The sequence below is a fragment of the Gorilla gorilla genome, chromosome 23, assembly GCF_029281585.2.
Source record: "Gorilla gorilla gorilla isolate KB3781 chromosome 23, NHGRI_mGorGor1-v2.1_pri, whole genome shotgun sequence".
NCBI classification, from domain to species: Eukaryota; Metazoa; Chordata; class Mammalia; order Primates; family Hominidae; genus Gorilla; species Gorilla gorilla.
Genome location: NC_086018.1, coordinates 31,737,020 through 31,761,747, shown reverse-complemented (window position 1 = coordinate 31,761,747; position 24,728 = coordinate 31,737,020). Strand labels below are relative to the sequence as shown.

Genomic DNA, 24,728 nt, shown 5'->3' with positions numbered 1-24,728 from the left:
GCAGGGTTTTTCCCCATGTAATTTGCCGGCTCTTCTGGCTGTGGTGTGTGAATGTGAATTCTGGCAGAGGCTTGTACACTCTGCCTTTACACAGCCCCATCTCCCTAGAATCCAGCCACATCACTACTCACTTTTTCTTCAACTTGACAGTTATTTTTAATGCCTTTATTGTTGCCCCACTCTTTGCTTTTTCTCCAGGAAAGATTCTACAGTGAAAGCTCCACCCACTTCCCCCGTACTTGAAGCCTTGCCAGACTTTTCACTCTTTGCTCCTGGAGGCCTCTGCTTATTCCTCTGTTAGCGCTGATCTTTAGGTAGAGTGCTTTGCACACGCTTGGTGTGTGATATGTCCTGGAAAATGGAACAGTGATATCACTACCTCATAACGCTGTTATGGACTTAAGTAACGCACCTAAAGCACAAAAATAGAGCCAGGTATGTAGTAATTAATATTAGCAGTTAACGCTTGTTATAACTAAATGTTGGGAAAGTGTTAAAATGCCAGGACTTAGCTTGTGTTGCTTCCACAAAACTGACAGCTCTGGGAGGGCAGGGCTGTGTCATCTTATTCACTTTTGCATCCCCAAAGCCAAAGCCAGAGTACCTGGTAAATGCTCAGTGAGTTCAGCTGAGTGAATGAGACAAAAGCCCATGTGGGGAAGGGAGGCTTTGAAGAAGACATTCTATTCCCTATATACCTGGGGTAGGTTTCGAGGGTGGAATGTAGGGCCTGAGACTCATCAGAAACAGTTATGGGACAAATAAGAAGCAAATGACGCAGGATCATTTCAGGCTGCTGCACATCTGAATCTGACTGTTTACATGGGGGTGCCACAGTCTTCTGTGAAGAGAGGGGAGGATCCCTTCTGACCTACACAGCATCCAGGTCTTTGTGCATGTCAGGGAGGTTTGACCTGTACATCTTTTGTGGGAAGCCAGAGTCATCTGTTGACATTGAGGCAGAGAACTTGCTCTGAGTCCGTCGATGCCTGAAACTCCTTTTGTGACCATGGCAAGTTATTTATCTCCTTTCTAGAATCTAAAATATGGTGGCTTGGGGTTGGGGGAGTTAAAACACATTTTTTATGGATTCCTATCCTCTAAAAAGAGTAAAAATGAAAATAAATCAACCAAAAGATCAGAGCTAAAGCTGTGAGATTCTTAGAAGGAAACATAAGAGTAAATCTTTGTGACTTTAGGTTAGGCAACAGTTTCTGAGATATGACACTAGAAGCACAACCAACAAAAGAAAAAATAGATAAATTGAGCTCCATCAAATTAAAATCTTTTGTGTTTCAGAGGGTTCCTTCAAGAAAATTAAAAGACACAAAATAGGAGAAAATATTTGCAGTCATTTATCTGATAAGGGACTTATGTACAGAATAGATGAAGAACTGTTATAACTCAACAATGAAAAGACAAATAACCCAATTAAAAAATTGAGTGATGGATTTGAATAGATATTTCTCCAAAGAAGATACACAGGTTGTCAAAAAGCACATGAAAAAATGCTCAGCATCATTAGTTATTGGGGAAATGCAGATCAAAACCACAATGGGATACCACTTCACACTCACTAGGGTGGCGGTTATCAAAAAGAAATAACAAGTGTTAGAGAGGATAGGGAGAAATTGGAACCCTTATACATTGCTGGTGGGAATATCAAATGGAACAGCCACTTTGGAAAACAGTTGGGTGATTCCAAAAAAAGTGAAATGTGGAGTTGACATGTGGCCCAGCAATTCCGCTCCAGGTATCTATGCCCAAAGGAACTGAAAACAGGTTCTCAAACAAAAACGTGTACAAAATTTTTCAAGACAGCATTATTCATGATAACCAAGAAGTGAAAACTACCTGAATGTTTATCAGTTAATAAATGGATAAACAAAATGTGGTCTAGCCATAGAATGGAATGTTATTCAGATATTACAAGGAATGAAGTACTGATACATGCTATAACATGGGTGAAATTTGAAAACACGCTACGTGGAAGAAGCCAGATACCAAAGGCCACATATGTACATGTGATTCCATTTATATGAAATGTCAGAATTGGCCAGTCCATAGAGATAGAAAGTAGATTGGTGGTTTTGAAGGTTTGAGGAAGGCGGGAATATGGGGAGGGTCGGGGTTTGTTTTCTGGGTGATTAAAATGCTGTGGAATTAGATAGCGGTGATGGCTGCACAACTCTGAATACCCTAAAAACCACTGAAATGTACACATTAAAAGGGTGACTTATTTGGTATATGAATTATATCTCAATAAACTTGTTATTTAAAGAAGATAAATGGAGCTGCTGAAAGCAAAACAGGACCAGGAGACTTGGATCCCTTCATTCACCAGTTCTTTCAACCCTCCGTTTCCTCCACTGCTGGGGTATTTTCTGAGATACCTTTGTTGGGGAGGAAAAAAAAATCAATTTTCCCTCTACTCTTAGTTCTTAGCTAGGACGGACCTCTGTAACAAAAGATAGATTAACAGGAGAAAATCAAACAGAAGTTTATTAAGGTGTGCATTTCATGTATGCAGGGGGGACACACAGGGAGTGCATGGTTCTCAAAGGGGTGGTTTAGAAATCCAGCTTATATTGCATCTTCAACAAAGAACAGTAAGTTTTTAGGTAAGTAGCAAAAGAAAGGAAAAAGTCTTCAAGTCCCTAGGTGCAGCAACTGCGGGAAGACAAATATCAAATACATGGGAATTTGTTAAGCAGATTTCTCCAGTGCCTTCTCCTGGCTGAGAAGGGCCAAAGCTTCTTTCATGATGAGCCTTTGTCCTTCCTGGAAGAAGGAGAGAAGGGACACTGCTACCTTTGTAAACTGATGTCCTGCTTTTAGGCAGGGCAGAGAGCTTTTGTTCTGTTTCTTCTCAGTTGTCTCTCATTCAAAGTAATGCTTTTGCTAAAGTGACATATTTTGGGCTGGCAGATTCTGATCTCCTACACCTTCCAAGTTCCAGGAACATGTTTTGGAGGACTTCTATGGATCCTTCCAACTTCGATATTATGTGTTTCCAGGAAACAGGTGTGAGGCATTCCATGGTAGCCAGAGGTAGCATGGAAGATGTTTCCTTTTGCCTATGTCTCTGAACCCCTTACTCTGAAGGGGCGTGACCACCGACTCTCCCAGTTTAAATAGAAGTGGGAGAAGGTCTTTGTGATGACTTTCCACTTAGTTTATAGACCAGTCCTATACCAGAGCTGAGGCCAGGATTATTAGGAAAGAGAAGCATGAACCCCAAACTCCTCTCCCTCATTGAAACATGAAAGCTAAACAGGGCTTCCATGCAATTTCCCAGGACAAAGAGAAACAAGCAAGAGAGAAAGCAAAAAGCCCTCCCGCAGATGAACAAAGAGTGTTTCAAAGCACAATACTACTGTTGTTTTAGTTCCTCTCATAAAACTCTTCAGTGGTCTCTCACTACTAATAGGATGAAGTCCAGCATCAAGGCCTCTCATCACCAGTGTCATCCCTTACCTCTGCACCAGCTCCCCCATCCCATGGTCTCCCATCCTCTGTTCCTTTGACCACATCAGTACCCTCTTCTGCTGTCCTTGTAGGCAGGCTCATGTTCGTCTTTCAAGATCCAACACATCACTGTGATATGGCTAGAATTGTGTCTCCCACAAAAGATGTTGAAGTCCTAACCCCCTGGTGCCTGTGAACGTGACCTTATGTGGAAAGAGGGTCTTTGCAGATAATCAAACTAGGATGAGGTCATTAAGGTGGCTGTAATTCAATTTGACTGTGTCCTTGTGCAGAGGGGAAATTTGGACACAGAATGACATGTACAGAGGATCAGATGATGTGAGACACACGGAGGATGTCATTTTGAAGCTGAGGACTCCTGAGGTTACTAGAAGCTTGGAGAAAGCCCTAAGCATATCCCTCCCTGACACCCTTCAGAACCAATCCTGTTGACGGTTTGATCTCAGTCTCCTAGCCTCTAAAACTCTGAGGCAGTACATTTCTATTGTGTAAGCCACCCAGGTTGTGATTCTTTGTTTGTTATGGTAGCCTTGGAAAACAAATGCCCACCATCTCCATGAATGCTATGGTCTTTCTGCTTCTCCCCAGCAAGCCATTCGACAAGCCGTGTCCCCTAGCACTTTGTCGTTTGATTATTATATTAAATTTACATTATATTCACTGCTGTTTGTCTATCTCCCTAAATATACTGTGATGGCAAGGTTTATCTCTTTGCATTCCCAACAACTAGTGATTTACCTGTCACTAAGGAACGATGTGGCTGGATGGATGGATAGATGGATAGATGGATGGATGGGTAAAAAATTAGTTTCTTGATTTCTTCATTCCAAAAGAGAAAAGCCAACTTGTATCAAAGCTCAAAGTTTAAAATGCAAATTAACATGTGAAAGATATATGTGTCATCTCTATTTGAGTCTCTTTGGCAGGCAATCTTAAGTATGCATTTCCCAGTGTAAATAACTCTGGATGTGTTAAAAAGTTCACCAGTGTTTAAGTTCATTAAATTAATGTTGTCATTTTGAGCTGCTGAGTGTGTTGCAGGTTGTAAGCTGTTCATCACATTTCTTTAATTTTGCAGTAGTGTCATCTTCAGGAATGTGGGGTGTATTAAAAATAGAAGAGTTATTTTATATCAAAGAGCCCGGGACCGGGAATTAAATTACTAGAGTCTGCCACTTAATGCTGTGTGGCTTTTATTGATTCCTTCATTCAGGAATGCAGCTAAAATCTGAGAGCCGGCCTTCTGCCATGGACTCTGTCGGGCATGAGAGGTGCGGAGGTAAAAGCACCAGCTTCCACCCTCGAGTGGCTTAATACTCTGGGGTTGTTGCGAGATGAATGAAGCCAAATTCATGAGCAGAATGATAAGTGATATGGGGGACATTATCATAGGTGGCCATGGAGGCATGGATAGAGGGCACCCGGCTCCAACTTGGTCATCAGGAAGGGCTTGGTACAGGAGATGACATGAACACAGGAGGTGCTTTGCCTGCCCACAGGTGAGGGGGTGGGTGGTGTTTCAGACTCATAGAAAGGCGAATGCAAAGACCCTGAGGCCCATTCTGGGACTTGAAGGCAAATCCCTAGGAAAAGGGCCGAGGTGAACGGCTGCGACAGGACAGTGTGCGAGTAGACTCTGGTGGTGAGTGCTTCGAAGGTGACTGCAATCTTCTGGATGCAGAGATTCCAGGGGGCTTCTGATATATGCAGTCCTATATATTCAATCTTCTCCCCATTTGCAAAGAATTTGCTTACTTAGACTTTCATTACTCACCTATTCTTCCATTTCTGGAACACAGACTCTGGTGTCTGGTACTATGCTCAGCACTGTGCATGTGTCAGTGAATCAACCAAGCGTCCTGGAGTTTCTGTTTGGAGAGGAGGCCTCATATTCTCTGTCAACTTCCCAAATCTTGTTCACTGCGTTCCTGGATCATAGGCTGGTTCCTTCTCCCCGCTTCTCATGTGAACTCCTGCCCCAGGGCCTTTGCACTGGATTCTCGTTCTGTTCTACTGCCCTTTCAGATCTACTCATTCTTCTTCAGGGCATCCACAGGCTTCCTGGCCCCTCAGCTCCCTTTTGTGAGGCCTCCTGCAGAAGATCAGCCAGAAGGAAAGGAGGGAGGCCAGGGATTCCCCAGCCCCACCCGCTCCCCAAGGCTGCTTCTCTGTGGGCAGAAGGAACGAAGCAATGAAGACCACAGCTCCTGCACACGACCTTTCTGAGCTGTTCTTGTGTCTCATTCCTGATGTCCTTTCTGGGACCACTTCAGGCCTAGAGGTGACATGGTGCCTACTATCACTAACCTGGGGCTACCGAAGCTCTTGTTTCCCTAAGCCCTGCTTTTCTTTTTTGTTTCATGAATTTACTGCATAATAGATAAGGTGATTTCAGAAGACATAGTATAGCTGAATAAAAGCAAGGCATTTGAATGCGTAATCATTATTTTCCTGTAGCGAAGTATGGTCTGAATACAAGGACTTTTAAGTAGATTAATTACTGATTCAGTGACTATATCTAAAGCTGCCTTGTTTGTTTTTAAAATGACTTTATAGAGGATGAATGACATACAAAAAGCTGTACATATTTAATGTGTACAACTTGATGAGTTTGCAGATAAATGTACACTGGTGAACCCATCACCACAGTCTATAATCCATCACCTCTGTTTCCTGCTGCTCTCTTTATTTATTATTAGTGATAGGGCTTGACATAAATCTACCCTCCCAGCAAACTTCGAAGGCTACGATACAGTATTGTTAACTATAGGCTCTGTGTTTTGCAGTAGCTCTGTAGGACTTACTCATCTTGTGTAACTGTAACTGTAATATTGTACCCTTTGAATAATACCTCCGCATTTCTTCCTCCCCCCAGCCCCAGGAAGCACCATTCTACTCTGTTATTACACACTCTTCAAATTACCCAGTTTGAGTATGGCATCTTTTTCCTGCTACAGCTCTGATGAATACAACTAGCCATTCCCTTTCCTGAATTTAACAGCTCTGACGAATACAACTAGCTATTCCCTTTCCTGAATTTAACCTCCTCAGATATCCAAGTTTTGCCCCAATATCACTATCTCAATAAGTTCTCTCGGATCATTCTACTTAGAAATGCAGGCCGGGCTAGGCGCGGTGGCTCATGCCTGTAATCCGAGCACTTTGAGAGGCTGAGGTGGGCGGATCACAAGGTCAGGAGATCGAGACCATCCTGGCTAACATGGTGAAACCCCGTCTCTACTGAAAATACAAAAAATTAGCCAGGCATGGTGGTAGGCGCCTGTAGTCCCAGCTACTGGGAAGGCTGAGGCAGGAGAATGGCGTGAACCCGGGAGGCGGAGCTTGCAGCGAGCCAAGATCACACCACTGCACTCCAGCCTGGGCAACAGAACCAGACTCCGTCTCAAAAAAAAAAAAAAAATTGCAGGCTGGGCGCAGTGGCTCACGCCTGTAATCCCAGCACTTTAGGAGGTGGAGGTGGGTGGATCACCTGAGGTCAGGAGTTCCAGACCAGCCTGACCAACATGGTGAAATCCTGTCTCTACTAAATACAGAAAAAAATTAGCCGGGCGTGGTGGTGCATGCCTGTAATCCCAGCTACTTGGGAGGCTGAGGCAAAAGAATCACTTGAACCAGGGAGGTGGAGGTTGCAGTGAGCCGAGATAGCACCATTGCACTCCATCCTGGGCAACAAGAGTAAAACTCCGTCTCAATAAAAAAGTAATAATAATAAAAATAAAATAAAATAGAAATGCAACCCTCTCTCCACTTCTCATCATTCATCCCTACTTAATTTTTCTCCTTACCACTTTTTAATATGTTGTATAATACAGTCATATTACAGTTGACCCTTAAACAACATGGGAACTAGGGACACTAACCCCCTGCACAGTCAAAAATTCGTGTAAGCTTTCAAAAACAATTTTATGGATACATAGTAGGTGTATAGATTTACAGCATGCATGAGTTGTTTTGGTACAGGCATGCAATGTGAAATAAGCACATCGTGGAGATGCATATAACTTTTGACTTCCTGAACATTTGACTCTTGATAACCTACTGTTGACCAGAAGCTTTAACAGTAACAGTTGATTCACATGTAGTTTGTATGTATGTTATATATTATATACTGTACTCTTACAGTAAAGTAAACTAGAGAGGAGAAATTGTTATTAAGAACATCAAAAGGAAAATATATTTACTATGTATCAAGTAGAAGCAGATCATCATAGAGGTTTTCATCTTCATCTTCATGTTGAGTAGGCTGAGGAGGAGGAGAGATTGGTCTTGCTGTCTCGGGTGGCAGAGGCAAGAGAAAATCTGTGTATTTGTGGACTCATGCACTTTAAACCGGTGTTCAAGGGTTAACTGTATTTTGGTCTCTGTCTCCCTCAACACACGCACGCATGCACGTACACATGCACGCACGCACGCATGCACGCACACACGCACGCATGCACACATGCACACACACACTTCATGAGGGCAGGGACTTCTGTCATTTCCATACCCCAACAATGAGACTCATGCCTGGCATCTTATAGGTCCTCCATAAATACTTGATGAGGGGAGAACGGGTAAGCATGAGAGCCTCTACATGTGTGTACGCAAACTCATTTGCTTCTCTTGACAGCCTTCCTCAGGAAGCAGAGATAAGGATCTTTGCAACTGTAGGAACCAAGGCTTAGGGAAGGGTCTAGGGCCGTGTCCATCCTGTGTTCCTGTTGTTGATCTTCATTGTCCTTGATATCACCTGTTGTTTGGGAATGGGCTTTGCAGGCCCTTAAATAAGGGCACCCAGCTTTTTGAGGGATTGGTGGCATTTTCAGTGGAAGTAAATGAAAAGCCTCCTAATGTGGCTACTTTGAAGCAGACCAGAGTCATTAGATGGAGGAAGTCTGGTGGGTTATACCCTAACTGATCATATTATTGGCACATTTATCTCCCATGATATTGAGCACAGCAAGTAAATTTGATTCCTCATCTTCTGGAATGCATTAGTGATAGTTTATATCCCTTGAAAGGCTGAAGCTTAACCCATTTCCCATGACATTGTTCAATGTCCCTTCTGTCAAAGGAGAGAGACCTAATTCAACTCATGTCTTTTTGTCTTCCTTCTGAGGCTGCCTTAAAATTGGATGGTTGATTGCAGTCAGTATCTTTGGCTGTGACTTCATGTAATTATTTCCTTCCCAATTCCTTTCCCCATTGCATATTGCCTTTTGCTTAATCTGCACTTTGGTGTTCTATATACATGTGTTTTAATTGTAAGTTAACTCATTTTGGGGGAGGGCAGGAATTAAGGTTTATATTATAAACGAAACGAATTCTTATCACTATATCATCGTCAGTTCATCATCTCTATGCATTATTTTATGATGACACTACATAAATTGGTTTCTTTTCTGAAATAAAAGCTCATTCCAAGAGTGCCTTTTTGGGGGGGGGTGGTGACAGTTAATACCTTTGAGCTTCTGGATCTTTTTACAAACATTATCAGACAAGTAAAGAAAGCTGGATATTATTTCTTTGGCAAAGTAGAGAAAGCTGAGGCCAACCGCAGGCCAAGGACTCACTCACCTAATACTATACTTACTCCCTTCCTCTATCCGTAACCGTGTCTTTGTAGACTTGATAATTATTGAGTGTCTACCTCATGGGTGTAGACCTGTGGGTCCTGCCCTCTAGTAGCTAGTGAGGAAGTGGGACACAGCAGACCAGTCTAGTATAGCATCCTACCTGCCTAACAGGCATTGCCTACTGGGAGTGGGTCTGTCCTGGAGTGTCAGGGACAACTTCCCACAGGTAGTACCTGGAAGAAATCCCCTGGAAATGTGTCTCTGTTGTTTGTTTGTTTGTTTGTTTGTTTGTTTTTTGTTGGTAGGGGTGGAGACAGAGTCTCGCTTTGTTGCCCAGGCTGTAGTGCAGTGGTGTGATCTTGGCTCACTGCAGCCTCTGCCTCCCAGGTTCAAGCGATTCTCCTGCCTCAGCCTCCTGAGTAGCTGGGATTACAGGCATGCACCCCCGTGCCTGGCTAATTTTTGCATTTTTAGTAGAGACGGGATTTCACCATGTTGGCCAGGCTAGTCTTGAACTCCTGACCTCAAGTGATCTGCCTGCCTTGGCCTCTCAAAGTGTTGGGATTACAGGAGTGAGCCACTGAGCCTGGCCGTCCTGGAAATTTTTTAATTTGTGGGATAAAGAGTCTGTAGGCTGGAGGAATAGCCTGCATGTGTGTATAGGTGTAGATGATGAATATGGGGTACTACAAGTGGAGTTGGGGCTGCTGAAGTAGAGAGGACCCAGATCATGTGAATTGAGTAGCACAGTTGATATGAAGTCATTTCAAGGGCTTTGAGCATGACATTGCTGGATCAGACTTGGGTTTTCTCTCTGTTTATGTGGACACTTGGCCTTTGATATCAGGGCTTGTGAGTGCAGATCCATCTACCTGACCCCTGAATACCCCTTACCTGTCCCCAGTCCTTTGATCTCACCTCTCCTCCCTGCTGATGTCTTTAATGCTGGCCCTGCTCTGCTCAAATCTCACCTGCCCTAAGAAGCTTCCCCTGACCTTTCCAAGCCTCAGGAAGTCCCTGCCTTCCCTGACTGTCTTTGCCTTGGTTTTCTGTGTTAGCCATTTAGAGAGAGGAACTAGTTTCAGGTCCCAGCCTTATCAGCCAGTATATTTGTGATGTCACGTGTATCATGTGATTCTTCTGGGTCTTACTTTCTGCATCTATAAGATGGACATGATAATAATACTTTCCAGACCAAGAAGATAAACAGACGTACATTTGTATTCTTCCTCAAGCAAATGTGAATTTGTGCTAGATCACCTTCCTCTTAAACGACATTCCTGGTGGGGATTGAAGCCACAGGGGTCTAGTAGCTACATCTCTCTCCACGTTCTGTTTTCCGTCTTCACCGACATTGCTGTAGGGTGGTGAGAGAAACAGGGCATTAGATACACTCTTTTACTTTATTTGGTTTAGCAAAATATTAGCACCTTTATGGGTCTTGGTTCCTCATTGCGATATATACAAGAGTAATACCTACTACTTCCTTTAATGAGAAAATTGAATCAGATGGTGAATGGATCACCCTCTGTTCAGTGCCCAGCCCCAAACAGATGCTAATTAAATGGCTTAATCAAACCAGCTCAGGCTGTTACTGGATGTCATCCCTTGGCACAGTCTGACATTTCTTGATTCTTGTTAACAGCCCTATAACAATATTGTCATAAGAAATAGAAAACATCATTTTCTTTAGGGACCAATTTGGAGCCCATCCATAACTGTCTTCCAGCTCCTCCTGGCTTCCCCCTGTCACCTTGACCTTCAGGGAGCCTTGTTTCTGCTGCCGGCATTGACCCATCCGTGCTAGCCATGACAGACTGATTCTCCCTACCCGGCTTTTCCGAATCTACTCACATCTCATCTCAAAACCTCTTTCTCTCATCCATATTGCCTTGCTTTCTCATTCCTTTGCCATTTAGTAGGTAATGATTTCTATTAAGATGATCATCAGGATTTACTGAGCAGAGAGGTAGATATTGACACTGACTGGGAGGCATGATCCGAGTGGGGAGGGAATTCTGTCCCTGCACCCCAATTCCCCCAGTCTTGCCTGCTGCTTATAAAGTTAGCTGGAGTCCCAGTGTAGTGCCCCATCTGTGCAGTAGGGAAATTGCCCACCTTGGGGCTGGCCAAGTAATGGAAGCTTCACAAATACACCGTATTAAAAAGGACTTTGCACATCTGGCATTAGAATATTTCCAGCCCTGGCTCAGTGCTTGGCACAGGTGGCTGTTCACAGATATTTTTAGAAGCAAGGAAAGGAGGAGGGGAGGAGTATATCATAAGACATTTGGCATCTCCTGCCTTTGCTGAGTAGAGGGGAAGGAATTTAGGATTTGTACGGTGAATATTGCCACGTGTTTACGAGTATTTATATAATGCTAATATTTCAGCTGCAGGGAAAAACTTGTCCTGAAGATGTTAAAGCTGGAAGTCAGTGATCTTCTACACCTCCTGGAATTTTATAGCTGTGTGCTCTCAGGTTTAGAGTCAGGAGGGGAAGGCCCAGGGCCATGTGTCATTTCTTGGCAGAGCTTGGCTTAGGACTACTTTTCATCCATTCCCTGTTCTTTTCCATATTTCCCAGTTTTCCCATTTTTGTCTCAATCTGTCTGCCTGTCTGTTGCACTCTACCCATCTACTTATTTACCTGTCGGCTTCCATTGTGCTCTAGAATGTTGCCCACTGTGATCTTTTGGGCAAGTTAATGTCTCAGGGCCCAGTTTCCTCAACTGGAAAAAAAAAAAAAAGAGTAGCTGTGAAAATAAATAGTGATTTGTAAGCGCTAGATTTTGGGGGCTGGAAAATCCTTCGTTATGGGGGGCAGGGAGGCTGTCTTGTGAACTGTATGACATTTTGCAGCTTTCCGAACCTACTATGTACCAGCAGCATCTCTCCCCTGATTTGTGACTCCAAAAGTGTCTCCAGACATTGCCAAATGTCTCCGCGGCAGGGGGGCAAATTGCCCCTGGCTGAAAAGTACTGGCAGAGAGTAAGCAATTATTAAATGTTGTTTTAAAAAAAACACTGTCATTATGACTATTCTGCAGTTATTTAATTTATCTGAAAAGTGTTCATTTGGTGCTTACTGTATATACTGCAGAGCTCTGAGCCCTGAGAGGCAAGTGGAAAATGTAAGCCTGATGTTCTTGCTTTCTAGGAGATTACGATGCGGTTCACAGTCACACACCTGTGGATGGGCTTCCGAGGGGGCTTTGAACGTTTTGTTTCAACCTAAATTTAGCAAAAGGACAATTGTGAGGCTTGAGAGGCATGTCTGCATGCTCCCAGACCTTCTCTTTGGGTTCGTGGTCCTCCCCTACCCTGCCCCTTTTGATTACCAGTGAATGCAGCAATGGCGACAGGTAAATGACCTTGTTGTTTGGTCCTCTAGTTCCTGATGAACCCTCAACTGGGAGGGACTGTCTGTGAATCAGAGCAGCTGGCTCTTTGAAAAGGAAGGCACTATTGCACAGTTGCTGCTGCTGACCCTTGCATTCAGAATACCGCCCGAGGCCAATGGGCAGGTCACCACCCTGTCGCCTCTGTGCTCCTGCCTCCCAGACCCCATCCTGGGATTCTTCCCTCGCCCCATGCAGTAGCAGAAGGGTGTCACAAAGCGACTCTGCTCAGACCCACCATCAGACCTGACCGCTGGCCTTTCCAGAGCTTCCAGAGCCACTCAGCCCTGCCCTCCTGGCTCTGCCTCCCGCGGCCCCCACCCTTGTGTCTTCTCTTACTCACCTCACACACACCTGCTCTCCTCACTGCGCGCACTGCCCCGGCCCCCCTTCTGATAATGCTCTTTCCATGGATCCCTTGTAGCCCCTTTACTTCCTGCAGGTCTTTGTTTACACTTCACCTTGTAAGAGAGGGCCCTTTATGAAGTCAGAATCAGAACCCGCCTCCTCCACCCCACCTTTCCTTCCTTTATTTCCTTCACAACTCTGATCACTGCCTGATGCCTCCACTGTATTTGCTGGCTGTCCAGACTGTCTCTTTTCTATGTTCTCCCGCTGGACTGTAAACTCCCTGAGGGCAGGTGATTGGTTGGTCATGTTCAGTACACTTAGAAGTGCCCAGCTTGTCCCAGACACTCAGTAATAATTGCCGAATGAATGAATGGATGAATAAATGAATGAGCCAAGGGAGGAGAAGTTACCATGACTGTTATAAAGTTGATAAGTGCATGCAGAGCCTTTGTTCACCATTTTCTGGGAGGGATGGGTCTCCCGTACCATAGCCTGTGGGCATGGCTGGGTGGAGTTTGGTCTACATTATATCAACTCTTCCCTTCTCTATCTGGAGATAATTCTCTCCTGGGTAATGAGCCTACTGGAGCATACAGATGAGGGCATGAAGGTGACCCTTATAGAACTGTGGCTGAGAGCCAGAGATTCCCACTTCCACCTCCACCCCCATAGCATCATCAGTCTAGTCAAGAAAGACCCGTGGTCTTTGTATTATGGGACTTAGTCCTTCATTGTCCCTGTGGCTCTGCTTTTCACCCCTGTCTCATGCTCTCCTCCTTCACCCTTCCCATCTGATGTGTGCTGAATTGTTAGGAGAACAGAAAAAATGCATTCCTTTGCTGACACTTCTCTACCTGTGGTTGTCTTCCACTCTGCGTCATGTGCCGTATCCGCCTGTCACCCCGGCACACTCTGTCACCCACGCAGCCTCTCGTTCCGTGTTTCCTTGCACACTCATGCTCTGCTGGCCTCTGTCACTCTCACTGGGCGTCCTGCCTGCCTTCCCACCCCCTGCACGTGTCCCTGTTGGCACTTCCCTATTCACACTCTCCTCTCCACCAAGCTTCCTTTGACGCTTCCTCTTTCAAGCTGTGCAGCCTTCTTCAGCTGACAGTTCAGCACCGTTCCATTTCTGAAGCAGGGAATTGGTTTGGTCGGCACTAGCTCCAAGTTTGTCTTTATGGTATTTCTAGTCTCCTTCATTCTCTTTCCTGTTTTGGCTGCAAGCAAAGGCTGGGCTCAGTGATGAATCGCAATTGGGTTGGTGGCCCAGCCGGGCCCTTCTCAGGCTAGGGGTGGTATAGGGAGCTGTGTGAATGAATGAGGTCCCGCAGAGATACCATCACACATGGGTAGAGGGGGAAAAAGGGGGGCTCAGAATGCCTGTGTGGATGGCAGTCTCCTGAAATACAGGAGTTTTTCTCTCTAAGGTACACTACAAATTTTATCTTCCAACATTTCTTAGTCATTTTCCAAATTCCATGTCCCTTTTCCCTTTTCCCTTGATTTGTTGATTAACTTCATATGACCCTTACCCAAATCCGCCTGATATCAGTGTGTGTGTCTGTGTGTAAGGTTTTTGGAATCAGCAAGCCCATTTTTCATTCTTGTTTCCACTCATCACCTTACAGTACCTCACTGGACACAACAGATTTCCAAAGCATCTGTAGACATGAGCTGATTCTAGAATTTCTTTGTACATCACCCACATCCTGGAGCTGTTTCTTGGGAGAAAGAAAGATGGCATGCCTCCCTTTATCCCTGGACCCTGAAGGCTGTGCTCTTTACACCGTGAACCTAAATCTGGGCTTGGTCTGCAGCCAACCTGGAAATTCACTACTGCAACTCCATTTTCTTTTTAACGAGAGCTTCATAAGGTTCTTTGAAACTAGAAACTTCTCTTTCTTGTAATTGTCTCTAATGGCTTCCTTGTTCGAACAAGCTTTTGCTAGCTCCTGTCTGACCCCTTTGGCTTTGCTTTCTGCCTCCTTTTATCCTCCAGCCTTTCGTATAGATTCCAGAGGAATCTTCCTCAAAGGCTGTGCCACTCCCTGTTCAAAGGCTTTCTGTGGCTCCTCATTGCCTAGAAAGCAAATGAGTAAGGCCAGATATTGTTAGTGGCTCACTTACCGCCTTCCAGGATCTTGCTCTAATTTCCCTTTACAACTTCATCAAAACAGCTCACCCCCAAGCTCCGACCTCAACTCCCACTTGTGACCCCAATCAGCAGTCTGCCCGTGCTGCGGCCTCGATGGTTCCCCGAATGCACGTGTTCCTTTTCTGTCTCTGTGTTGTTAACTCATGCAGGGTCCACCCCCTTCTTCCTAGACCTACCTCACCTTTTTTGTAGAGTCCCTCTTCACTGTTTCTTCCATTCTGTCTTATCAGGATTATTTTTCTGTCTTTGGTCTTGCCATTATACTTCCCTCCATTGGGTGACTTACTATAATGTGCCTTCTGCTGTGACTCTGTTGGATGTTTTTGAGTGTTCATTCAATTCTAAGGGCAGGAATGATGGATTTCCCCCACAATGTGCAGCTCGGTTCCATGCACATCATAGGTGCTCAACACGTTTTCATTCACTTGAAGGACTTTTACCATTGTATTTGTCACAATATTTGTTACTGTTATTTTTGTCATCACATCATTGACCTTAGTATCTTCCTAATGACTTATAAATGACATAGTAATTCCCTCCCTTCTTTCCTTCCTTTCCTTTCTTCTCTCTCCCTCTCCTCCTCCCTCCTCTCCTCTCCCTCCTCTCCCTCTCCCTCCTCTCCCTCTCCCTCTTCCTCCCTTCCTTTCTCCCTCCCAGGCTGGAGGGCAGTGGCGTGATCTCGGCTCATTGCAACCTCCGCCTCCCAGGTTCAAGCGATTCTCCTGCCTCAGCCTCCCGAGTAGCTGAGATTACAGATGCCCACCACCACGGCCGGCTATTTTTTTGTATTTTTAGTAGAGACGGGGTTTCACCATGTTGGCCAGGCTGGTCTTGAACTCCTGACCTCAGGTGATCCAACCGCCTTGGCCTCCCAAACTGCTGGGATTACAGGCGTGAGCCACTGCGCCCAGCCAACAAAGTAATTTTTTACCCAAGGATCTCCATTGTGGCTCTGACTGCTGCCTATAAAACAATATACCAAAGACAAAAAGACAAAAACAAAAATAAAGAGTACAAAACAGTATGGGGGTTGTACATAAGGCTTTTGTGTTCCTGCTTAGTACCAAGGAAAAAGATACCACTCGGACCAATCAGGATGCACAGTCCAGAGCTTCTGTGAGAAGTTCTTTGTCCTTCTGTGCCACTTAGAGTTTTTCTACGATACCTTTAACCTGCACCATTTAATAAGCTTTAAAGGAGCCGCACATGCATTTACTGTGTGGCTGCTCTGATTCTTTGGCAAATTTATAAGCTGCCCTTCAGTTGGGGGCATGGATTTGCCTTAGAAGATCATCTTTAAAGACACTTGCTGAGAATGTTCACAAGTGTGTTGCCCTTTTATGCTCACAGGTGTGTGTACTTTCTTGTTCTTTGCCTTTCCCTATTTCACCCAGATATTTAAGGTAAGTGGGTGAATTTCGATATTGTATGAATTGATAATAGTCCCCTGTGGTTATCAAGCATGGCACTCATAAGAAACTTGCACATTCAAATTCTCACCTAATCGTCATAATACACCTGTGGAAACAGGAATTTTTGCCCATATTCTATGAATGAGACTATTGCCATTCAGAAGGAATGTGTGTTTTGCTCTGATTTAATGTCTTGTTCAAGATCCTACCTCTGGAAAGCCAGGATTTCAGGGTAGAACTAGCAAGTCTTAAGTTCAGTCCTCTTCTCCTCCACAATACCTGATTCCAAAGTCACTTCTACATAGATAACCTCGCTAAATATTGTAGCAGCTGCAAATGATAAAGCCCAGTTTTGTTGTTTAGTTGACACCACACTGTTGAATTCCACTTCCTTTGCCTCCATTTCTTTGTTTTCCATCAAGAGGATTTGGTTTACTTTCATGCTCTGAATATCTGGTTTCCTTTCACTCCTCCAGGAATCCCGTAAGCACTAAGGACCCCAAAAATTACCCACCCAAAGCAGGCTCTCTTTCCCTGCTTGAGGAGGGCATTCCTGGGAGTTGGGCTGTTCTTTTTCCAGCAGCCTCCTGGCCTCAGAAGCCGTATCTTTTCTTAGGAATCATCTCTGCTGTGACACCAGATCAGCAGACCAGCCACTACACTCCCTTGCTTAAACCACCAGTGGCTTAAGTCAGTCTGCACTTCTTCAGGCCTACAAGGATCTGTGAGATGTAGGCCCTGTCCACTTTGTAGCCAGTTCCTTCTCTGACATTTGCTTTTCCAATCTTATGTAACCACAGGCCACATTCTCTGGACTCTGGGACTTGGACCTCAAGTGTGTGCTGGTGTAGTCACTCTCAGAAAAGAAAACAAATTATTAAAAAGTAATTGTAGTACTTTTGTAGTATAGTCATGCATATGACCGGGATACATTCTGAGAAATGCATTGTTAGGCAATTTTGTTGTTATATAAATATCATAGAGTGTACACCTAGCCTATATAGTATAGCCCAGGGGTCCTCAGCCCCTGGTACCAGTCCGTGGCCTATTAGGAACATGGCCACACAGCAGGAGGTTAGGGACTGCCGGCTAGTGAGAGAAGCTTCATCTGTATTTACAGCCACTCCCCATCACTCCCGTTACCCCCTGAGCTCCGCCTCCTGTCAGATCGGCAGTGGCATTAGATTATTGCAAACCCTATTGTGAACTGAGCACAAGAGGGCTCCTTATGAGAATCTAATGCCTGATGATCTGTCACTGTCTCCCATCACCCCCAGATGGGACTGTCTAATTGCAGGAAGACAAACTCAGGGCTCCCACTGATTTTACATTATGGTGAGTTGTATAATTATTGCATTATATATTACAATGTAATAATAATAGAAATAAAGTACACAATAAATATAATGTATCTAAATCATCCCCAAACCATCCCCTTCCCCCAACCTTTGTCTGCGGAGAAATGGTCTTCCACAAAACTAGTACCTGGTACCAAAAAGGCTGGGGACTGCTGGTATAGCCTATTGCCTCTAGGCAGCAAACCTGTATAGCATGTGACTGTACTGACTACCGGAGGCAATTGTAACACAATGGTAAGCATTTGTGTACCTAAACATGGAAAAGGTACAGTAAAAATATGGTATAGATGAGCCAGGTGCGGTGGCTCACGTCTGTAATCCCAGTACTTTGGGAGGCCAAGGCAGGCAGATTATGAGGTCAGGAAATCAGGACCATCCTGGCTAATACGGTGAAACCCCATCTCTACTAAAAATATAAAAAATTAGCGGGGCGTGGTGGTGGGCGCCTGTAGTCCCAGCTACTCAGGAGGCTGAGGCAGGAGAATTGCTTGAATCTGGGAGGCAGAGGTTGCAATGAGCCGAGACTGTGCCACTACACTCCAGCCTGGGTGACAGAGTGAGACTCTGTCTCAAAAAAAAAAATAAATAAATAAATATGGTATAGATGGCATACCTGTATAGGGCACTTACCATGAATGGAGCCTGTAGAACTGGAAGTTTCTTTCTCTGGGTGAGTCAGTGAGTGAATGGTGTGTGAATGTGAAGGGCTAGGGCATTACTGTGTACTACCGTAGACTTTCTAAACACTGCACACTTATGCTACACTAAATTTGTAAAACTGTTTTGCCATCTTTAGTCATGCTACATTAGTTTGCTGTAACTTTTTTACTTTATAAACTTTGAAATATTTGTAAGCTTTTTGACTCTTGTCGTAACACTCAGCTTCTAACAAACACATTGTATAGCTGTACAAAAATGTTTTATATCCTTACACTGTAAGCTTTTTGCTGTTTTTAAATCTTTTAATTTTTACTTTTTAAACTTTTTTGTTGAAAACAAAGGTACAGTCGGGTGTGGTGGCTCATGGCTGTAATCCCAGCACTTTGGGAGGCTGAGGCGGGTGGATCACCTGAGCTCAGGAGTTTGAGATGAGTCTGGCCAACATGGTGAAACTCCGTCTCTACTAAAAGTACAAAAAATAGCCGTGTGGTGGTGGGCACCTGTAATCCTAGCCACTTGGGAGGCTGAGGCAGGAGAATTGCTTGAACCTGGGAGGCGGAGGTTGCCGTGAGCCAAGATCATGCCACTGCACTCCAGCCTGGTGACCCAGCCTGGGTGACAGAGCGAGACTCCATCTCAGAAAAAAAGAAAACAAAACAAAGATACAAGTACACACTTTACTTTAGCTGAGACCCACACAGGTTCAGGATTATCAGTATCACTGTCTTCCACCTCCACTTATTTCACTGAGAGGTCTTGAGGGGCATGAACGTGCATTGATTGGAGTTAGGATAGGGAAGCCACCTCACCATAAAATAACTATGGATCAGGATGGAAAGAACTTAGCCCACTGGCCATGTGGCCAGCCTAAAAGCTCATGTTGTTTTCACCCAGTAAGAACCTATGTCTATTAAAAATCATGGCTTCAGCTTCTGTGACTACCTCTGAGAGTCCATTCAGCACATTCATTAATTATCCTCAGTATGAACAGATTTCCTCTAAAAAGCCTCCTGTCCTATTTTCTTAGCCTCAGTCTGTGCCTTCCAGTTTGTCCAATCTAGTTCCTCTCATAAATTGGTCACTATCTTGGATTTTTCCCAGCACCTGGTCTGGCTCTCCACAGTGCTGTCTTTGGTGAGCAGCTGAGGTCCTGATGGGTCACACTTAGCCGGGGGTTCTCAGAGCAGGAGGATGGGCCTCTTCTTTGGTCAGCCTGTTGGTATTGATCCCCAGGTGTTTGTTCTCTGGACATAGTCTGTGTGCTAATAAGGGAACCTCAGGTGACAGTAAATAACGGCATATTTGGTGTGCTTGAAGAGAAAGCCTAGGTAGTGTTCAGAATTTTCTGCAACCACATGGAAAGGTTGTCTCTACTGCAATATTGTGATTCAGCCTCTCTTCAAATGGCGTATCTCACAAAGTATGGCAGGAACCTGGAGATTAGAAAGGGAACTTTTAGAGCTGAGATGGGAGGAATGAAAACAGAGTGATGACAAATAAAGGGATTGCTCAGGGGTGACATGAGTGGTGACTTGTCTGGGCAGGCCTGGCACAGAGGCCTGGAATAGGAGTGGACACTCTGGCTCATGGGGACAAAGCGACTTCGGCAGAATGCCTTTGAAATGAGATTTCAGGATGGTTAGTTAAGTGGTTTTCTGTATGATTTTATTAGTTTTCATCCTTCATTCCTTGTTTCTTTTTTCATTTGTCACATCACAGAAATAGTGCTAGTTGGTTTCTTGAGTACATTCATTAGTGCTTGGGATTGTTCACAAAAGAAGCATCTGTTGGGTCAAGAGCCTTCTCAGATAACTTGTGGCTTCAAGCCCTCGATTCCACTGTGGGGATTTGAGTGTTCTCAAGTAGATTTATTGATCTTTACGGGCTCCTCTGTGGCTTTCTGGATTTCTCCAAGATTATAATCTGACCCCAAGGAAATACTGAGTAGATGAGGAGAAGAACTGGGTCAACAGAGAGTCCAGGAATGTATCAATACTGGAAAAGAAAAGAAAAAGCTTTCATTCTGTGATAGCAGCTGAGAGCAGATTCACAAAATACTCCTCCAAAAGAGGCCCTTGATGGAAAATGTTGGTGATTGGCTCAGAATCAGTCAGAAGCACTCACTGGGATGCCTCCCAATAGTTCTAGAGCCTGGTTTCATTGGATATTGCAAGAAAATGAATCAATAAATACATGGTGCACTGTGGGGGTAGATGGGTGGATGAATGGGTAGGAAGATAAGTGAGTGGGTGGGTGAATGAGTGAATAAATGAAGGAGATGGAGGGAGGAAAGAAGAGACCCACCAACATGTACCATGCAGAAATAGGTGTTGATGCATTTGGAGAGGGAGAGTACAACATATACAGTGAAGAGGGGTATCCTTTGGGTATCAGTTGGGAATCATTTGTCATTTCCAATAACAACAAAAAACAATTAAGTGGTTTAATGGTTTAAACAAGTAAGAACTCATTCATTTGATCTGTAAGGAGATCTTGGTTGTTAACACTGGTTTTGTGGCTCCATAATGTCTGTGCTCTGAATGGGCATCTCTGCAGGTCTTTTCGCCTTCTCATATTTGCAGGATGGCTGCAGGGTCTCCAACTATGAGCCAACAGTAAAATTTATCTACTTCCTAGGAACCGGTTGTTAAACATTTACTAACACACTCTGGCTCCATGTCTTGTATTTACAGCAAGTGACACATAATAGAGGCTCACTAAATATTTTGCGGGTGGCCAGGTGTGGTGGCTCATGTCTGTAATCCCAGCACTTGGGGAGGCCAAGGCTGGTGGATTGCTCTTGAATGCAGGAGTTTGAGACCAGCCTGGGCAACATGGTGAAAACCTGTCTCTACAAAAAATAATGTAAGTTAGCTGGGTGTGGTGGTACTTGCCTGTGGTCCCAGCTACTCAGGAGGTAGAAGGATTGCTTGAGCCTGGGAGGTCAAGGCTGCAGTGAGCTGTGATCACACCACTGTTTTTGAGCTTGGGTGACAGACTGAGATTCTATTTCAAAACAACAGCAACAACAACAAAGAAAACAAAAGCAAACAAAAAAATTTCTGAACAAATGCACAGATGAAGTAGAGTTGCCATATGAAAATGTAATTCCCTCTGTTAAATTGGAATTTCACATAAACAATGGCCAAGTTTTTTAGTATAAGTATATCCTAAATATTGCAGGGCATATGTTTATACAAAAAATTTATTATCATAAATTCAAATCTAACGTCCATCTGTATTTTAATTTCCTAAATTCATCAACCTGAGGATATAGGAATCATTTTATGGGAACAGATTTGAAGGCTTATCACTGTTTCCCAAAGTAAGAGCTACCCGTGACCTGTGTTGATCATACTTAAGTATATGGGGTGAGATGGAAATTGGAGTGTACATTGTGCAAGGAACTGGGACAATGTATTGGGAGGGAAACATGAATTTGGAATTAGTAGTTAGTAATGGGGAATTAACTCAAAATTAAATAAACTTGTGGATGGTTTGTAACTCTTTAGAGAAATTTCTTAGTGCTGGTGTCAGAACAGTGAAAGGAAAGCCATTGTCAGCTGGGATCTGCCGCGTTTCCATGGAGGCCCTTTGCTCAATGATGTCTGTGATCCTGTGAGCGTGACAACTTTAGCCTAGCCTGTGCGATGCCACTGCAGTTGCAACTGGGGGCTCGTCGGCTTTCCAGTCCTTGCCTCGTGTTGTTTGGGGAACTAGGGGAGGAGAATTTCTGAACTGGGAACTTGTTTGAAATACAAATGCTTGGACTCTATTTCAGAGGCAGATGCTCTGGGGGTTAGGGCCTGGCGATCCTACATTTAACCCAGCCCTCCAGAGGACCCTGATGCTGGATAAAGTTTAGGAGCCACTGCTGTAGACAGTACAAGGGGATGGGGCTATGGAAGAATGTTTGCTTTGCAGTTTAAAAGGATAGCTGCATATGCAGTGGGGGGATGAGAGTGCAGCCAGCCAGGAAGACCACTTTGAAAAAGTCACCCAGGCATTACCCAGTATCCAGTTACCAGCCTGCCCTTAGGAACATTAATTCAAAGAAGCAGGACGACGTGGATCTGTTGTACCTCTAAGAAGTATGGGAGGACTCAGTGAGCTTGGAAAAAGACCACCCTATTGGTGGTCAAAAGAGATTCATGAGTGATGTTAAGACATGAGAAATGCCTATGGTGATAGGCAGGTAACTCTGGGTTGTAGGCCTGACCTAGCCAGTAACTTAACTGGGTGATCTCATACAACTACTTAATTTTCTCTGGACATCCATTTTTGATTGTGTAAAGTGAAGATTTTGAAGGAACGACCCTAATTCTGATTCTTTCTAGCCCAAGCTTCTCATGCAAAGGTAGGAGCCCAAAGATGGTGGAAGTGGAGCCTCCATCAGTTGAGCATGGAGTTCAGATAGTCCTGCTTCTTAAATAGTCTCTTCTCCTTCCTGATTTCTTTCCACCTCTTGCCAACAAGTCCTTCTGGCAGCATGCCTCCAAAGGATATGAGAGGGGACTGCCTTTGAATTCCAGAGGACAATCTGAAGCGGGTGAGGAATGTGTCCTATGTTCATTACACATGAGGTAATCACCTGCCATCTTTCCATAACCTGAGATGGCGTAGATTGGAATTTAGGGTACATGGAGCAGAGTGGGGTTTGAATGGGTCAGAGACCTGCGTGTGGTTGCTGTTCTTTCATGCAAGTACCTGAGGCCAGTTGGGCCAAGGGAGGCCACAGGCCTGAGTGAGAACAAGTTGAGTAGCAACATAGGACCATGCCACAGTCAGTTTTACCTGAGCAGTGAAGAGTATCCTGCCAGTTTCTTTTGTTTTTCCTTCCTTCAATTGATTTGTTATCAAGGTAAATTTCTATTACAGTTCTTAATTTGGCATTTATATGATTAAAGCAGTTATTATTTGTCATTGTCCCCAATAGATTATGTGTTGTCTTTTATCTCATTTTTGACTTTGGTCATCTAATTCTACTAAGTGAGTGTAATTATGTCCCCCAGTTTACAGATGAGGCCTCAGGCTTAGTGAGGGTAAGGAACGTCTCTATGGTACACAGCCAGAGAAGCCGAGGGTTGAACCAGCCTTATCTGACTCTAGAGCTGGGGTTTTTTATCGCCATGCTCTTGAATGTGAGGCTATTCTCTGAATGAGGGGGTCCTCATTTTTCCAGGCCAAGACCAGCTTTTCTCATTTCTTTGGAATTACATGATCATGTGTGGAAGAGGGGCAACATTTCTGGCCTGCTGGTCACCACAGTGGTAGGAGAGTGGGCACTTCAGCTGTAGTAGCCAACTTGGTAGGAGGGCAGGAGTCAGTCTGCATGGACCAGTTTCCAGGATGATTCTGCTTTCATTATTGACCACTGGGTACTCATTTTGTTTTATGTTATGTTATGTTATGTTATGTTATGTTATGTTATGTTATGTTACGTTATGTTATTTACTTTTTCTTTGAGACAGGGTCTTGCTGTCACCCAGGCTGGAGTGCAGCAGCACCATCCTGGCTCACTGCAGCCTCAACCTCCCAAACTCAAGTGATCCTCTCACCTCAGCCTCCTAAATAGCTGGGAACACAGGCACATGCCACCATAGCTGGCTAATATTAAATATTTTGTAGGCACGGTGTCTCGCCATGTTGCCCACACTGGTCTTGAACTCCTGGGGTCAAGTGATCCTCTCACCTTGGACACACAAGGTGCTGTGATTACACATGGAAGCCACTGTGCCCAGCCCTGGGCACTCATTTTAAAATGCTGAATGTCAAGGAAGAAGAGTAAACAAATACATGGATCGATCATTTATGCATTAAGAAACTTTAACCTGAAAAAAAAAAAGAGCCTACAACAGAACCACCAATTAGGTAATTAAGAGTGCCAACCTGGTTTGCTGTGTCCAGCTGTGTGTGCTGGCTTGTGTGTTTCAAATAAACCACCAGCGACCACGGAATGAATGAATCCTGAGCTGTGATTGATGTGTTTCCCAGTAGCCAGATATGGTTCTCTGCATTTATGTACTAGTGGAATAGCAGGGGGGATTCCTAGCGAAAGGCTGTTTAGGGATACATTTTAATGTGGTTCCAGAAGGGAGTGGAAACAGCCCTCTCATTTTTCTTTATCTGATCCTGGGGGAGCTGGGACTTTTTTTTGAAACCAACTCTATCCATTCCTTTAATGATCATCTGAACAGCCAAACCTTCTGGGACTATTATGCATAATCCTTCTCTAAGCTGAATCTATTTTCCCTCATCTGTAGATATATCTATCCCCCTCCTCTTTTTAAAATAAAACTGATTAATTATAAGAAAATAGA

General features: G+C 44.3%; 1 protein-coding gene and 1 long non-coding RNA gene across 12 annotated transcripts in view; one reads left to right on the top strand and one right to left on the bottom strand.

Annotated features, from left to right (window-relative positions):
* LARGE1 (LARGE xylosyl- and glucuronyltransferase 1) overlaps window positions 1-24,728 on the top strand; it is a 759,370-nt gene that overhangs the window by 185,365 nt on the left and 549,277 nt on the right. The gene's annotated exons all lie outside the window — the stretch shown is intronic.
* LOC109024611 (uncharacterized) lies at window positions 114-14,061 on the bottom strand. 5 transcript variants are annotated; one of them, XR_008675200.2, is made up of 7 exons: window positions 13,675-14,061; window positions 12,813-12,930; window positions 12,158-12,302; window positions 11,952-12,050; window positions 11,719-11,800; window positions 10,285-10,425; window positions 114-351 (listed from the first exon to the last, which is right to left on the bottom strand). It is a non-coding gene; the product is annotated as an uncharacterized lncRNA (long non-coding RNA). The 5 variants fall into 5 exon arrangements; XR_008675197.2 differs by having other exon boundaries at window positions 11,941-12,050; window positions 13,675-14,059; XR_008675198.2 differs by having other exon boundaries at window positions 11,945-12,050; window positions 13,675-14,059.